The sequence below is a fragment of the Carcharodon carcharias genome, chromosome 6 (genome assembly GCF_017639515.1).
Source record: "Carcharodon carcharias isolate sCarCar2 chromosome 6, sCarCar2.pri, whole genome shotgun sequence".
Taxonomy (NCBI): Eukaryota; Metazoa; Chordata; class Chondrichthyes; order Lamniformes; family Lamnidae; genus Carcharodon; species Carcharodon carcharias.
In genome coordinates this window covers 193,692,651-193,710,939 of record NC_054472.1, presented here as the reverse complement: position 1 = coordinate 193,710,939, position 18,289 = coordinate 193,692,651, and the positions used below count along the sequence as shown (strand labels likewise).

At 50.0% G+C, this 18,289-nt stretch overlaps 1 protein-coding gene across 5 annotated transcripts in view; it reads left to right on the top strand.

The window, feature by feature from the left end:
• Window positions 1-7,944: 7,944 nt before the first annotated feature.
• The window catches only part of tmub1 (transmembrane and ubiquitin-like domain containing 1), a 45,811-nt gene continuing 35,466 nt past the window's right edge, over window positions 7,945-18,289 (top strand). For 2 of the 5 annotated variants that reach the window (XM_041189056.1, XM_041189053.1), the window contains exons 1-2: window positions 7,983-8,054; window positions 11,425-11,452. The gene's annotated coding sequence lies outside the window, so the exon portion shown is untranslated. Of the gene's footprint in view, window positions 8,055-11,424; window positions 11,453-18,289 lie in introns of all 5 variants that reach the window. The other 3 variants (XM_041189057.1, XM_041189055.1, XM_041189054.1) reach the window with 2 other exon arrangements.

Genomic DNA, 18,289 nt, shown 5'->3' with positions numbered 1-18,289 from the left:
GCTGTACTGTTGGAAGTGCCATATTTTGGGTGAGATACTAAAACTGAGGCCTTGTCTGGTATCTTAGGTGAATGGAAGGGATCCCATAAGGACAAGAGTTTTCCTCGGTGTCCTGGACAATATTGATCACTCAACCAACGTCACTAAAAATAGATTATCTGTTCATTATCACACTGTTTGATGGAGTTTACTGTATGCGGATTTCATGCTGCATTTCCTGCATTGCACATTTTTTCACTCAGAGGGATGCAGGTCTTTAGAACTCTCTTCCTCAAAAGGTAGTGGAAGCAAAGTCTGGATATTTTTAAGGTAGAGGTAGATAGATTCTTGATTAACAAGGGGGTGAAGGGTTATTGGGGGTCGGCAGGAATGTGGGGTTGAGGTTACAATCAGATCAGCCATGATCTTATTCAATGGTGGAGCATTTCCACCACCTTCTCAAGAGCAACTAGGGATGGACAATAATGGCCCATGCAGCAAAGCCCACATCCCGAGAAAGAATTAGAAAAAGCAGGCTCAATGGACTGAGCGGCCTACTCCTGCTCCTAATTCTTATGTTTGTATGCATATACTTCAGAAGTATATATCATTACAGAATATTATAGCACAGAAGGAGGCCACTAAACCTATCAAGTCTCCGCTGCTTTTCGTCATATCCTCGTAATTTTTTCTCCTTAAATTATTTATCCAGTTCTATTTCACAGAAGGTTACATGGGGAATATTTGGGATTTTCAGATGTTTGGTCTCTCAGGGAATCAAGGGGTGCGGGGAATGGGCAGGAAAGTGGAGTTGAAGCTCAAGATCAGCCATGGCCATATTGAATGGGGCAGCAGACTTGATGGGCCTAATGGGCTATTCCTACTCCTATTTCCTGTGCTTTTGCATTCGGCCCAGCCAGTCCATGCTGGTGTTTATGCTCCACTCGAGCCTCCTCCTGTCTTTCCTCAACTAAATCTATCATTGAAACCCTCAATTCTCTTCTCCCTCATATGCTTGTCCTGATTCCTCTTAGTTCCCTCTGCACTATTTGCTTTAACCTGTAGTAGCAAGTTCCACATTGTCACTGCTTTGTAGGTAAAGAAGCTTCATTCCACAGGGAGGTGATGGTGTAGTGGTCTTGCCACTGGACTGGTAATCCTGATAACCCATGGTAATGCTTTGGGAACCTGGATTTGAATCCCACCATGGTGGAATTTGATTTTTTTAAAAAATCTATAATTAAAAGTCTGATGATGACAACCATGAAAACCTATCTGGTTCACTAATGCCCTTAAAGGAAGAAAATCTGCTGTCATTACCTGGTCTAGCCTACATGTGACTCCAGGCCCATTGCTGAACAGGGCAATTAGAGGTGGGCAATAAATGCTGGCCTAGTCAACGCACATGAATTTAAAAAAACTCCCTATTGGATTTCTTGGTGACTATCTTTTCAGTATGACCATTATAGAACTCCTCAAACTGATGCTGTGGATGTCAACTAGAAAGGCTCATGGACTGTCTCGCCCATGGCTGTAACTTATTCTCCCTGACTAGTGGAGGTGGGAACGCTCCACCATTGAATAAGATCATGGCTGATCTGATTGTAACCTCAACCCCACATTCCTGCCTACCCCCAATAACCCTTCACCCCCTAGTTAATCAAGAATCTATCCAGCTCTACCTTAAAAATATTCAAAGACTTTGCTTCCACTACCTTTTGAGGAAGAGCCTGTGAGCGCAAAATGCAGGCTCTAAACATCGACTATCACACCTGGGAGTCACTAGCTGACAACAGAGGAAAATGGTATTGCCTCCTGTGGGCTGGCGTGCACCATCACAATGACCAGAGGCTACATTGGCTTGGCAACAGGTGCCAATGCCGAATACAACCCAGAAGGTCACATAGCAGCTTCAGGTGCGGCACTTGTGGCGGAACCTGCCTCTGAAGGCAGCAAAGGTTCAGCAAATGAAGACAGCCCACCTAAATGGATTATTTGCTGCCTGTTCTTACGGCCTGGTGAGGACATACGAGTTAGGAGCAGGATTAGGCCACTCGAGCCTGCTCCACCATTCAATAAGATCATGGCTGATCTGAATGTAACCTCAGCCTCACATTCCTGCCTAACCCAATAACCTTTCACCCACTTGTTAATCAAGAATCTATCTAGCTGTCTTAAAAATATTCAAAGACTCTGCTTCCACCGCCTTTTAAAGAGATTTCCAAAAACTCACTACTCTCAGAAAAAAATTTCTCCTTACCTCTGTCTTAAATGAGCCACCCCTTATTTTAAACAGTAACCCCTAGTCCTAGATTCTCCCACAAGAGGAAACATCCTTTCCACATCCTCCCTGTCAAGATCCCTTAGGATCTTAAAAGTTTCAATTAAATTACCTCTTACTCTTCTACATTCCAGTGAATATAAGCCTAGCTTGTCCAGCCTTTCCTCATTAAATAATCCACCCATTCCTGGTTATTAGTCTAGTAAATCTTCTCTGAACTGCTAACGCATTTACATCTTTCTTTAAATAAGGAACCAGTATTGTACACAATACTCCAGGTGTGGGCTCACCAATGCTCTGTACAACTGAAGCATAACCTCCCTATTTTTGTAATCAATTCCACTCTCAATAAATGATAACATTCTATTAGCTTTCCTAATTACCTTCTGTACCTGCATACTAACCTTTTGTGATTCATGCACGAGGATACCCAGATCGCTCTGAGCCTCAGAGCTCTACAATTGGGGATGGGCAATAAACACTGGTCTAGTCAGCGATGCCCACATCCCATGAGCAAACAAAAATAAAATCTCTCACCATTTAGATAATATGCTTCTTTTTTATTCTTCTTGCCAAAATGAATGATTTCACATTTGCCCAGATTATACTCCAGATCTTTGCTCACTCACTTAACCTATCGATGCCACTTTGTAACCTTATGTCCTCTTTATAATTTACTGTCCTACCTAGCTTTGTGTCATCAGCAAATTTAGCCACCATTCCTTCAGCCCTTTCACCCAAGTCAATTATATAAACTGTAAAAAGTTGAGGCCCCAGCACTGATCCCTGTGGGCACACCACTTGTCACATCCTGCCAACCAGAAAAAGACCCATTTATGCCAACCCTCTGCTTCCTGTTAGCTAACCAATCTTCTATCCATGCCAATATGTTGCCCCTTACACCATGAGCTTTTACTTTCTGAAAAAACTTTTGATGTGGCACTTTATCAAGTGCCTTCTGTCTAAGTCTAAGTACAGTGCATCCACTGGTTCCCCTGTATCCACAGCACATGTGATTCCTTCAAAGAACTCCAGAAAATTGGTTAAACATAATTTCCCTTTCACAAAACCATGAACTGGTTGCCCTCTATTCAACCTCCTCAACTGGCCACAAAAAAAGGTTTAAGTTTCTTCATCACAAGAATATGCCCTTTCCTAATGAGAATGTATTTAACTGTTTAAGTTGCGAGCAATAAGGAGCCAATCAAACAAGGTTTTCTTGAGTCAAAGAGAGCAAATTTATTAACCGCTGAACCCAAGAAAAATAATAAAAACGTGACAGCATGTACATATGAAATAAGGGATACAATATGTAGTTAATATGATCGTTCTTGAGGCGTTGATTTTAAATATTGTAGTGGATTCAGGTTAGCTGGTTTCTTGGATGTGGTCAGATGTAGAAGATGCTGCAATTATTATGGGGTCTTGGTTCGGTGGTAGGTTTCTGGTCGAGCTGGCTTCTCGAACCAGGTGAAACACTTATTCCAAAAGAGAGGAAGGGAGATAGCAGCCATCAGCTTGTTTCCTTTGCTGAAGGCTTTCTTGACACTGCCTGTGTCACTTGCAATCTCTCCCTTGTGGCTGAGCAGCTTTGCCTGGAAGTACTTCACCCATTGTGTATTTCCAAGATGTTTTGGATGTGGCTGTCTGTGGAAGCCATTGTTTCAATATCCTTAGACAGTTTTGGGTTTTGATGGTGACAGGCTTATAGAAAATGTCTCTCTCTTCACACTCCCGAGGGTGATTTGTTGGTTTCTCACTTTCAGCTTGGAATGTGGCCTTGCATTTTTAAGTGGTTTACTCTGTCTCAGTTCAAATTGCAAAATTTCCAGTCAGTTGAAAGTTGAAAAATCATATTTTCAAAAAAAATAAAGGGGCATAGCCTTGTGACACTGTCCATCATCTCTTGTAAATGGAAGAATGCCAAAACAATCTTACATTAATGGACTCTAGAAATGCTCTTCTCTGTAAGAAAAAACACATTCTCTCTGGATCCACTCAATCAAAATCTTCCATAATTTTTAAGACACCCCTCAGGTCATCCCTCAGCCTTCTTTTTCAAGAGAAAAGAGACACAGCCTGTCAATTCTTTCCTGATATGTATACACCCACACATTTCCAATATCATCCTTATAGATCTCTGTACCCTCCCTTGTGCATTTGTAGGCTCCAGGGGGCGATTTTTTTTCATTCTTTCCTGAGATGTTGGCAGTTGTGGGTTTGGAAGGTACCATCGAAGGAACCTTGATGAGTTCCTGCAGTGCATCTTGTAGATGAAACACACTGCTGCCACAATGCATCAGTGGTGGAGGGTGTGAATGTTTGTGGATGGGGTGCCAATCAAGTAGACTGCTTTATCCTGGATGGTATCGAGCTTCTTGAGCGTTTAGGGAGCTGCACTGATCCAAGCAAGTGGAGAGTATTCCATCACACTCCTGACTCCCCGATGATCAGGGAGATGGTGGGGTAATTGTAATGTCACCAGAGCAGTAATCAGGAGGCCCAAACTAATGCTCTGGGGAGCACAGTTTCAAATTCCACCATGGCAACTAGTGGAATTTAAATTCAATTAATAAATCTGGACTATAAAGCTAATCTCAGTAATAGTGACCATGAAACTCATCAACTGTTGTAAAAACCCATCTGTTCACCAATGTCCTTTACAGAAGGAAATCTTACCTGGTCTGGCCCACATGTGACTCCAGATCCACATCAATATGGTTGAGTCTGAAATGGCTCAGCAAGCAACTCAGTTCAAGGGCAATGAGGGACGGGCAGTAAATACTGGTCTTGCCAGTGACACCCATATCCCATGAAAGAATAATAAAAAGGGCTGTTATTGAATCCATACCCAAATCTTAACCATACATAAAAAGGTCTCCATATCACCCCTCTGGTTCTTTAGGGTCTGGGTCCTCACATTATCAAACCTTCAGCCACTGAAAACAGCTTCTCTCTATTTATCTAAACTTTTCCTGATTTTGAACACCTCTCAGATCATCTCTTCATCTTCCCAGCCTCCCAAGTGTCTGAATGGAAGCTCTGAAGGAGGGTGAGTGGCGCTGGGAACGTTAACTTTGCTTCTCTGGCTCCACAGCCGCTGTCAGAGCTGCTGAGTTTCTCCAGGTTGTTGTTCTCCTTCCTCCCGGGATAATTCTCCGGGGCTGATGTTTGGGAGGTTGCAGCATTTCAAAGAGTGAGCGCAGTGGGAGAGGCTTCCGGGTCTCCGGGGGGGGGGGGGGTGGAGATTGGGGGGGGGGGGAGATGGGGGGGGCCGGGGGGATGGGAGATGGGGAATGGGGGGATGGGGGGAGGGGAGGGGAGATGGGGGGCCGGGGGATGGGAGATGGGGGGATGGGAGATGGGGGGAGGGGAGATGGGAGGAGGGGAGGGGAGATGGGGGGGCCGGGGGAGGGGAGATGGGGGGAGGGGAGATGGGGGGAGGGGAGATGGGGGGGCCGCGGGATGGGAGATGGGGGGGGCCGCGGGATGGGAGATGGGGGGGGCCGGGGGATGGGAGATGGGGGGGCCGGGGGATGGGAGATGGGGGGGCCGGGGGATGGGAGATGGGGGGGGCCGGGGGATGGGAGATGGGGGGGCCGGGGGATGGGAGATGGGGGGGCCGGGGGATGGGGGGGCCGGGGGATGGGAGATGGGGGGGCCGGGGGATGGGAGATGGGGGGGGAGGGGAGATGGGGGGGAGGGGAGATGGGGGGGGAGGGGAGATGGGAGATGGGGGGGGAGGGGAGATGGGGGGGCCGGGAGATGGGAGATGGGGGGGAGGGGGGATGGGGGAGATGGGGGGGATGGGGGGAGGGGAGGGGAGATGGGGGGGAGGGGGATGGGGGGAGGGGAGGGGAGATGGGGGGAGGGGGATGGGGAGATGGGGGGAGGGGAGATGGGGGGAGGGGAGGGGAGATGGGGGGGAGGGGGATGGGGAGATGGGGGGAGGGGAGATGGGGGGGAGGGGAGATGGGGGGGAGGGGAGATGGGGGGGAGGGGAGATGGGGGGGAGGGGAGGGGAGATGGGGGGGGGAGGGGGATGGGGGGGAGGGGAGATGGGGGGGAGGGGAGATGGGGTGGCGGGGAGATGGGGGGGAGGGGGATGGGGAGATGGGGGGGAGGGGAGATGGGGAGATGGGGGGGAGGGGAGATGGGGGGGAGGGGAGATGGGGGGGAGGGGGATGGGGGGGAGGGGGATGGGGGGAGGGGGATGGGGGGAGGGGAGATGGGGGGGTGGGGAGATGGGGGGGAGGGGAGATGGGGAGATGGGGGGGAGGGGAGATGGGGGGGAGGGGAGATGGGGGGGAGGGGAGATGGGGGGGTGGGGAGATGGGGGGGTGGGGAGATGGGGAGGGTGGGGAGATGGGGAGGGTGGGGAGATGGGGGGGAGGGGGATGGGGAGATGGGGGGGAGGGGGATGGGGAGATGGGGGGGAGGGGGGATGGGGAGATGGGGGGGAGGGGAGATGGGGAGATGGGGGGGAGGGGAGATGGGGGGGTGGGGAGATGGGGGGGAGGGGAGATGGGGGGGTGGGGAGATGGGGGGGAGGGGGATGGGGAGATGGGGGGGTGGGGAGATGGGGGGGTGGGGAGATGGGGGGGTGGGGAGATGGGGGGGAGGGGGGAGGGGAGATGGGGGGATGGGGAGATGGGGGGATGGGGAGATGGGGGGGTGGGGAGATGGGGGGGTGGGGAGATGGGGGGGAGGGGAGATGGGGGGGTGGGGAGATGGGGGGGTGGGGAGATGGGGGGGTGGGGAGATGGGGGGGTGGGGAGATGGGGGGGAGGGGAGATGGGGGGGTGGGGAGATGGGGGGGTGGGGAGATGGGGGGGTGGGGAGATGGGGGGGAGGGGGATGGGGAGATGGGGGGGAGGGGAGATGGGGGGATGGGGAGATGGGGGGTGGGGAGATGGGGGGGAGGGGAGATGGGGGGGAGGGGAGATGGGGGGAGGGGAGGGGAGATGGGGGAGGGGAGGGGAGTTGGGGAGAGGGGGGATGGTGAGATGGGGGAGGGGGATGGGGAGATGGGGGGAGGGGATGGGAGATGGGGGGAGGGGGGATGGGGAGATGGGGGGAGGGGAGGGGAGATGGGGGGGAGGGGGGATGGGGAGATGGGGGGAGGGGAGGGGAGATGGGGAGAGGGGATGGGAGATGGGGGGAGGGGAGGGGAGATGGGGGGAGGGATGGGGGGGATGGGGGGGCCGGGGGCCGGGGGCCGGGCCAGCTCAGGGCGGCCGGTGAGGCCCACATTTCGGCGCGGCCCTGGGGCTCGAGCGCGGGGACTGAGCTGGCGGCACTGAGGGTGAAACAGGCCCTGCTGCCGGACCCTGACCAATAGGGGACCGTCCCACCCGCGGGGGAGGCTGGGAAGAGAAGCCGCCATACCTGTTACCGCTCCACAGGCTCTCGGCGCAGTCCCGAGCCTCCTTCCCACATTCCACCTGCCGACCAACGACAGGGGCCGGTCTTTTCCATCTCCGCGGAGGGTGGAAGCGCCGCGCCGCCATCGTCCGACTTTACGCCGTGCGCACGCGCGAGACCGGGCGCTCGCATCGCCGCTTCCGGCACGTCGTAGGGGCGCGATGACGTCCTGCGCGACGACGCCCACCTGATCGATGACGTCACTGGATCCCGGCAGGTCAGGCAGGGACTTTACGCCGTGACGTCTATCGCTGTTTCTACTCCCCACCCCCCACCCCTCCTTCCCTCCCCATCCCCGGCCTGCGCCTGTGTTTGAGGCCCAGCCTGAAGCCCCGGGCCCGGGACCAGCATGGAGCCGGCGGCAGTCGTTGTAAGTACCGCCAGCCGCCTCTCCGCTCATCCCACATCATCAGGGGCCTGGCTGCCTCCAGGTGGAAACCGCGCCAGCAGCGGGGCCTGTCCCGGGGTTAGAGAACCCTGGAGCCTGGGGGAGGGGGGGAGACTGACACCCTGGAGCCGGGGGGAGGGGGGGAGACTGACACCCTGGAGCCGGGGGGAGGGGGGGAGACTGACACCCTGGAGCCGGGGGGAGGGGGGGAGACTGACACCCTGGGGAGGGGGGGGAGACTGACACCCTGGGGAGGGGGGAGGGGGGGAGACTGACACCCTGGGGAGGGGGGGAGACTGACACCCTGGGGAGGGGGGAGGGGGGGAGACTGACACCCTGGGGAGGGGGGGAGACTGACACCCTGGGGAGGGGGGGAGACTGACACCCTGGGGAGGGGGGAGGGGGGGAGACTGACACCCTGGAGCCGGGGGGAGGGGGGGAGACTGACACCCTGGAGCCGGGGGGAGGGGGGGAGACTGACACCCTGGGGAGGGGGGAGGGGGGGAGACTGACACCCTGGGGAGGGGGGAGGGGGGGAGACTGACACCCTGGGGAGGGGGGGAGACTGACACCCTGGGGAGGGGGGGGAGACTGACACCCTGGGGAGGGGGGAGGGGGGGAGACTGACACCCTGGAGCCGGGGGGAGGGGGGGAGACTGACACCCTGGGGAGGGGGGGAGACTGACACCCTGGGGAGGGGGGGAGACTGACACCCTGGAGCCGGGGGGAGGGGGGGAGACTGACACCCTGGGGAGGGGGGAGGGGGGGAGACTGACACCCTGGGGAGGGGGGGAGACTGACACCCTGGGGAGGGGGGGAGACTGACACCCTGGGGAGGGGGGGAGACTGACACCCTGGGGAGGGGGGGAGACTGACACCCTGGGGAGGGGGGGAGACTGACACCCTGGGGAGGGGGGGAGACTGACACCCTGGGGAGGGGGGGAGACTGACACCCTGGGGAGGGGGGGAGACTGACACCCTGGGGAGGGGGGGAGACTGACACCCTGGGGAGGGGGGGAGACTGACACCCTGGGGAGGGGGGGAGACTGACACCCTGGGGAGGGGGGGAGACTGACACCCTGGGGAGGGGGGGAGACTGACACCCTGGGGAGGGGGGGAGACTGACACCCTGGGGCCGGGTGGAGGGGGGGAGACTGACACCCTGGAGCCGGGGGGAGGGGGGGAGACTGACACCCTGGAGCCGGGGGGAGGGGGGGAGACTGACACCCTGGGGAGGGGGGGAGACTGACACCCTGGGGCCGGGGGGAGGGGGGGAGACTGACACCCTGGAGCCGGGCCCCGGGGGGAGACTGACACCCTGGGGAGGGGGGGAGACTGACACCCTGGAGCCGGGCCCCGGGGGGAGACTGACACCCTGGGGAGGGGGGGAGACTGACACCCTGGGGAGGGGGGGAGACTGACACCCTGGGGAGGGGGGGAGGGGGGGAGACTGACACCCTGGGGAGGGGGGGAGACTGACACCCTGGAGCCGGGTGGAGGGGGGGAGACTGACACCCTGGGGCCGGGTGGAGGGGGGGAGACTGACACCCTGGAGCCGGGGGGAGGGGGGGAGACTGACACCCTGGAGCCGGGGGGAGGGGGGGAGACTGACACCCTGGAGCCGGGGGGAGGGGGGGAGACTGACACCCTGGAGCCGGGGGGAGGGGGGGAGACTGACACCCTGGGGCCGGGCCCCGGGGGGAGACTGACACCCTGGAGCCGGGGGGAGGGGGGGAGACTGACACCCTGGAGCCGGGGGGAGGGGGTTGGGTGGGTGGTGGGGGGGGGATCGGTTATCTGGTATGCAGCCCCGGGTACCCAGCTCTGGGCAGTTGCACTGGGAGAACTGCCAGGTGGGAAGGTATCCGCCCTGTCAGCACCTGGTGCTGGGAAGGGGGGCTTTGCCCAACACAACTTCTTGTCTCGGTCAATATCCTCCCTCACCCAACACCATCGACACAGATGAACCATAATTGACTTGATTGCTATTTCTGGGATCTTGCTGTACATTGGCCGTTGCATGTTGAAAATGTTCATTCCTGAGATTTAGGGTCACTGGCTACTCCAGCATTTATTGCCCATCCCTAATTGCCCCTTGAGAAGGTGGTGGTGAATTGCCTCCTTGAGCCACTGCAGTCCATGTGGTGTAGGTACACCCACAGTGCTGTTAGCGAGGGAGTTCCAGGATTTTAACCCGGCGATAATGAAAGAAGTGATATAGCTTATAATGAGTGGCTTGAAGGGGGACGTACAGGTGCAGTGCTCCCAAGCACCTGCTGCCCTTGTCCTTCTGGATGGTTGAGGTCACAGGCTTGCAACATGCTGTTGAAGAAGCCATGGTGAGTTGCTGCAGTGCCTCTTGTAGATGTTACACACTGCTGCCACTGTGCGTCGGTGGTGGAGGGAATGGATGTTGAAGGTTAATGGATGAGCTGCCAATCTAACGGGATTCTTGGGTCTTGTTGGATCTGCACTCATCCAGGCAAGTGGACAGTATTCCATCACACTCCTGACTTGTGCCTTGCAGATGGTGGACAGGCTTTGAGCAGTAGGAGTTGAGTTATTTGCCACAGGATTCCCAGCCTCTGACCTGCTCTTCTGGCCGCAGTATTTATATAGCTAGTCCAGTTCAGTTTCTGGTCAATGGTAACCCCCCAGGATGTTGATAATGGGGGATTCAGTGATAGTAATGCCATGGAATGTGAAGGGGAGATGGTTCAATTCTCTCTTATTGGAGATGACTGTTGCCTGGCACTTCTGTGGCACAAATGTTACTTGCCACTTATTAGCCCAATTCTGAATATTGCCCAGTCTTGCTGCATATGAACACAGACTGCATCAGTATCTGAGGAATCATGAATGGAATTGAACTCTGTGCAGTCATCAAATTTGCTGACAAAACAGAGACTTCACTTCAGAAGTGACTTGTTATCTTTGAAAAGCTTTGAAATGTCTTGTGGAATGAAAGGCGTTATATTAAGACAAGCTCTTTAATTCTTAAGGCAGACTCTCCACTTTGAACCAACCAGGCTAAGAAATCTTTGAGAAAACAATTAGGCGCAAGCAAATATAATTAATGGTGATTATTTCTGTGGTTGCTCACTTATAACTAATGTTTGTTCCAAGCAATACTTGTCGTTGCACAGTGTAGTCTTCAGGTGAAGTCTGATTAGACAATTGATTATAATAGGATCAGCACCACAGATATCAATCAATGCCCTTTCTAAATTTAGACATTCTATCCTAATCTTTACGTAAGTTGTTTTCAAATCAATTTATTTTACATTACTTTCTTTCCAAATGCATTTCACAAGATAATTACAATTTGTTCAATTCCATTTCTCCATTGCAGCATCCAGTTGATTCTTCAAATATTCCAGGTGAATCTTTTTCATACTCTTGTATCTCTTTAAAAGATCACCTCACAAGCACCTCCTTTTCAAGTTGAATAGCCCATATTTCTCCAGTCTTCCTTCATTACTGAGACTCTGACCCTAAACTCTCCTGGTGACCAGAACAACACAATGTCAATTCATAGAATTAAGAGAACCATAGAATGGTTAAAGCACACAAGGAGGCCATTCAGCCAATCATATCCATGCTGGCTTTCTGCAAGAGTAACTCACCTTGTCATACTCCCCTGATTTTTCCCTTTGGCTCTGCAATTTTTTCTCTTCAGATAATTAACCAATTCTTTTTTGAAAGCCACGGTTACATCTGGCTCCACGACACTCTCAGGCAGTGCATTGCAGGTCCTAACCACTTTGAGTAAAAAGGTTTTTCCTCATGTCTCCTTTGCTTTTGCCAATCACGTGTCTCCTCTGGTTCTTGACCCTTCCACCAATGGAACCAGTTGCTGCCTGTGTACTCTGTTCAGACCCGTCCTGATTTTGAATACCTCCATCAAACCTCCTCTTGGCCTTCTCCAAGAAGAACAGCCCCAGCTTCTCCAATCTATCCACGTAACTGAAGTCTCTCATTCCTGGAATGGTTCTTGTAAACGTTTCCTCCACCCTCTTTAATGCCTTCACATCCTTAGCAAAGTGTGGTGCCCAGAATTGGACACGCTACTCCAGTTGAGGCTAAAATAGTGTTTTGAACAGGTTTTCTAGGGTCACTGTTTAAAAATAAGTGGTCGCCCATTTAAGACACAAATGAGGAGAAATCTTTCTGAGGGTCGTGAATCTTTGGTGACAAGGCTACAGGGTGACCAAGAATGGGAACTGTACATCCAGGGGATATTCAATATTTAGGAAGGACAGACAAATAGGGAAAGGAGGTGGAGTAGCGTTGTTAGTAAAGGAAGAAATCAGTGCAATAATGAGGAAGGATATTGGCTTGGAAAATCATGATGTGGAACAAAAACAAAATATTGAAAAAGCTCAGGTATAACAGCAGGTGTAGAGAGGAAAACAGTTAAGTTTCAAGTCTGTATGACTCTTCAGAGCTCTGAAGAAGAGTCACACGGACTTGAAACGTTAACTCTGCCTTTCTCTCCACAGATGCTGTTAGACCTGCTGAGTTTTTCCAGCGTTTTTTGTTTTTGTTTCCGATTTCCAGCATCGGTAGCATTTTGCTTTTATCTATGATGTAGAATCTGTTTGAGTAGAGATAAGAAACACCAAGAGGCAGGAAGCATTGGTGGGGGTTGTCTGTAGGACCTGAAACAGTAATGGAGGTGTAAGGGAAGGCATTAAGCTGGAAATTAGAGACACATGTAATAAGGATACAACTGCAATTATGGGTGACTTTAATCTGCATATGTGGAGGAGGAATTCCTGGAGTGTGTATGTGATGGTTTTTTAGACCAATATGTTGAGGAACCAGCTAGAGAGCAGGCTATCCTAGTCTGGGCATTGTGCAATGAGAAAGGATAAATTAACAATCTTGTTAATTAATCTTTCATTGGGGAAGAGCCACCATAAAGTGATAGAATTGTTCATTAGGATGGAGAGTGAAGAAGTTGAATCTGAAACTAGATAAAGGGAACTATGAGGGTATGAGGTGCGAGTTGGCAATGATGGATTGGGGTTGAGAGTGGATAGGCAATAGCTAATATTTAAGGAATGTATGCATGAATTACAGCAATTATCCATTCCTGCCTGGCGCAAAAATAAAACAGGAAAGATGGCTCAACCATGGCTTACAAAAGAAATTAGGGATAGTATTAGATCCAAAGAGGAGACATATAAAATTGCCAGAAAAAGCAGTAAGCCAGAGGATTGGGAGCAGTTTAGAATTCAGCAAAAGTGGACAAGAAGATTGATGAAGAAGGGGAAAATGGAGTATGAGAGTAAACTTGCAGGGAACATAAAAACTGACTGTAAAAATCTCTATAAATATGTGAAGAGAAAAAGATTAGCGAAGACAAACATAGGTCCCTTACAATCAGAAGCAGGGAAAATTATAATGGGGAACAAAGAAATGGCAGAAGAATTGAACACATTTTGGTTCTATCTTCACAAAAGAGGGTACAAAGAATTTCCCAGAAATGTTAGGAAGCTAAGGGTCTTGTGAGAGGGAGGAATTGAAGAAAATCAGTATTAGTAAAAAAAATGGTGCTAGAGAAATTAATGGGGTTAAAGGCCGATCAATCGCCAGGGCCTGATAATCTACACCCCAGAGTACTAAAGGAAGTGGCCCTGGAAATATTGGATGCATTGGTGGTCATCTTCCAAAATTCTATAGACTCTGGAGCAGTTCCTACAGATTGGAGGGTGGCCGATGTAACCCCACTATTTAAAAAAAAGGAGAGAAAAAACAGAATTACAGACCAGTTAGCCTAACATCAGTAGTAGGGAAAATGCTAGTCTATTATGAAAGATGTAATAACAGAACAGTTGAAAAGCATTAATGGGATTAGACAAAGTCAGCATGTGTTTATGAAAGGGAAATCATGCTTAACAAATCTACTGGAGTTCTTTGAGGATGTAACTAGTAGAATGGGTAAGTTGTGTGTGTGTGTGGGCAAACACATGGCAGATGCAGTATAACATGGATAAATGTGAAGTTATACGCTTCAGTGTGAAAAACAGAAAGGCAGAGTATTATTTAAATGGTGATATATTGGGAAATGTGGATGTACAAAGGGATCTGGGTGTCCTTGTACACCAGTCAGTGAAAGTAAACAGGCAGGTGCAGCAAACAATTAGGAAGGTAACTGGTATGTTGGTCTTCATTGCAAGAGGAGTTGAGTTCAGAAGTAGGGATGTCTTACTGCAGTTATACAGGGCCTTGGTGAGACCACACCTGGACTATTGCGTGCAGATTTGGTCTCCCTACCTAAGCAAGGATATACTTGCTGTAGAAGGAGTTCAGCGAAGGTTCACTAGGCTGATACCAGGGGTGGCAGGACTGTTGTATGAGGAGAGATTGGGTCGACTAAGCCTGTATTCACTAGAGTTTAGAAGAATGAGAGGGGATTTGATTGAAATGTATATAATTCTAACAGGGATAGACAGACTGGATGCAGGGTGGATGGTTCCCCTGGCTGGGGTGTCTAGAACCAGGGGCCACAGTCTCAGAATACAGGGCAGGCCATTTAGGCCTGAGATGAGGAAAAACCTCTTCCCTCAGAGGGTGGTCAACCTGTGGAATTCTCTACCACAGAAGCTGTGGAGGCTGGGTCACTGAGTATATTCAAGAAAGAAATTGATACATTTTTAGATATTAGGGGCATCAAGGGGTATGGAGAGAAAGCGGGAATATGGTGTTGAGCTAGAGGATCAGCCACGATCATACTGAATGGTGGAGCAGGCTCGAAGGGCCGAATGGCCTACTCCTGCTCCTAGTTTCTATGCTTGAACTCTCTCCCTGAAAACAATCAGTCTTTGAGTATTTTCAAGACAGAGCTGGATAGATTCTTGATTAACAAGGGGTGAAAGGTTATTGGGGGTTGGCAGGAATGCGGGGTTGAGGTTACAATCAGATCAGCCATGATCTTATTGAATGGCAGAGCAGGCTCAAGGGGCTGAGTAGCCTACTCCTGCATTTATATTTAACATAAATTCCTTGCTTTTGTACTCCATACTTCTGTTGATGAAGCCCAGGATACTATATGATTTAACTGCTCTCAGCCTGCTCTGCCACTTTCAATGACTTACGCACATACGCCCTGTGTCCCTCTGCTCCCGAACACATATTCGAATTGTACTCTTTATTTTAAATTGCCTTTCCTTGTTCTTTTTGCTAAAATATATCATTTCGTACTTCTCGACATTAAATTTCACCTGCCATGTATCTGCCATTCCACCAGCCTTCCCATGCCCTCTTCCTTACACCCTTCCATGAGCATTTGAAGTTTTCCAGTCCTCTGGCACCACCTCTACCTAAGGAGCGTTGGAAAACGATGGTCCGTGCTGGAAAAACTCAGCAGGTCTAACAGCATCTGTGGAGTGAAAAAAAAGAGTTAACGTTTCGAGTCCGTATGACTCCTCTTCAGAGCTAAAGAGAAGTAAAATGTAAAATTTGTATTGGCTGAGGTGGGTGGAGTGGGTGAAGCTGGATAAGAAGTCCAGTGATAGGTGGAGGCAAAGGAGAGATTGCCAGAGCTGTCATGGACAAAGGGGTGTTAACGATAGGGGTACTGTCTAGAGGAGGTGCTGATGGTGGCGTTAAGGTCAGAAAGCAGAATGTAATAATAGCAGGACAAGGGTAAGCACTCTGGAAAGAACAACATGAACAAGTGACAGATGGTCCTAGTTGGGGTGGGCTGGGGGGAGGGGGGGGGGGGGGGCGGTGGTGGAGAAAAAAGTTTGAAAATAGGATAAAAGGTGGAGATAAAACAATGAATAAAAATTAAAATAATCTTTTTTTAAAATGGATAAAAAGGATACTGGGGGAAATAAGTGTGGAAGTTGCAACTTTCCCCCGATCCTGTCCTGATGACTTACGAAATTTTAAGTACAGCCGGCCTTTCTAATACCTTATATTTCCCAATTTTTTGCTGTTGTGTGTGAATGTGAAAGGCGCTACAATACATTCAAACTTTAACTCCAGCAGAACCCATGGGATTATTAATGGCATGGTAAGAGAGCACTTGTAAAATTACTATGATTAGGCAGAGTTAACAGTTTTATGAAAGGGAAAAGCAAAATTCTGCAGATGCTGGAGTTGCTGTGATTATCCATGACATCTCTGGCAATCTCTCCTTTGCCCCCACCTATCACTGGCCTTCTATCCAGCTTCACCTGCTCCAACCCCTCTTAAACACTATAAATTTCATTACATTTTACTTCTCTTTAGCTTGAAGAAGAGTCATACGAATGGTCTACAGATGCTGTTTGACCTGCTGAGTTTTTCCAGCATTTTCTGTTTTTGTTTATGAAAGGGAAACTGTGTTTGATGGGTCTGTTAGAGCAGCACTTCCTCAATTATTTTCCAATACAACTTGGTTATAACACTTGAAAATTAATGTGGTCCCAACACCAACAAAAACAAAACAGCAAAAAAGCTGTATAGTAACATTCAGTATATAATAAAATTGCATATTATAGGTCAACATAATCATAAAATCATAGAATTTTAACAGTACAGAAGGAGGCCGTTGTGTCTGCACTGGCTCTCCAAATGGGCATTATGACCTAGTGCCGTTGCCCTGCTATTTCCCCCTACCCCTGCACATTGTTTCTATTCAAATAATCATCTAATGCCCCCTTGAATGCCTCGATTGAACTTGCCTCCACCACACTTCCAGGCAGCACATTCCAGACCCGCACCACTCATTGTGTGAAAATGTTTTTTCTCAAGTCATGTTTTTGCAAATCACTTTAAATCTGTGCCCTCTCGTCCTTGATCCTTTTACGAGTGGGAACAGTTTCTCCCTATCTACTCTGTCCAGCCCCCTCATAATTTTGAGCATCTCTATCAAATCTCTCAGTCACCTTCTCTTCAAGGAGAACAGTCCCAACCTCTCCAATCTATCCTCATAGCTAAAGTTTCTCATCGCTGGAACCATTCTTGTAAATCTCTTCTGCACACTCTCCCATGTGTTCACATCCTTCCTATAATGTGGTGCCTAGAACTGTACACAATACTCCAGCTGTGGTCTAACAAGTGTCTTATAAATTCAGCATAACCTCTCTCCTCTTGTACTCTATGCCCCTATTAATAAAGCCCAGGATACTTTATGCTTTATTAATTGATCACTCCACCTGTCCTGCCACCTTCAATGATCTATGCACATATACACCCAGGTCTTTATGCTCCTGCACCCTTTTCAAAATTTCACCCCTTATTTTGTATTGCCTGTCCATGTTCTTACTACAAAAGTGCATCACCTCACACTTCTCCACATTGAACTTCATCTGCCACCTATCTGCCCACTCCACCAAATTGTCTATGTCCTCTTGAAGTTCCACACCGTCCTCCTTGCAGCTCAGAACACTCCCAAGCTTAATAACTTTGAGATTGTCCCCTGCACACCAAGATCTAGATCATTAATATATATCAGGAAAAGCAAGGGTCCCAATACTGACCCCTGGGGAACTCCACTACAAACCTTCCTCCAGCCTGAAAAATATCCATTGACCATTACTCTCTGCTTCCTATTTTTCAGCCAACTTTGTATCCATATTGCTACTGTCCCTTTTATTCCATGAGCAATAACTTTTCTCACAAGTCTGTTGTGTGGCACTGTGTCAAGTGCCTTTTGAAAATCCATGTACACCACATCAACAGCATTGCCCTCAGCCACCTTTTCTGTTACCTCTTCAAAAAACTCCAAGTTAGTTAAACACAATTTCTCCTTTAGAAATCCATGCTGGCTCTTCCTTATCAACCCATATTTTCCCATGTGACCACTAATTCTATCCTGAATAACTGTCTCTAGAATCTTGCCCACCACTGAAGTTAAACTGACTGGCCTGTGATTTCTGGGCTTACAACCTTTTTTGAACAAGGGTGTAATGTTTGCAATTCTCCAGTCCTCTGGCACCTCCCCTGAGTCTAGAGAGGACTGAAAGATTATGGCCAGTGCCCCTGCAACTTCTACTCTCACTTCCTTCAATGTCCTTGTTTGCATTTCATCCTGTCCCAGTGCCTTGTCAACTTTAAGTACCGACAGTCTATTCAATGCTTCTTCCTTATAAATTTTGAACCCTTCAACTTTACATGTACATAATACATTATATAAATATGGAAATCTGTGATTTTTAAAGTACCTTGTAAAAATGTTGTTATTTTATGTACTCAGCAGTCCATTACTTCACCTGAGCTGC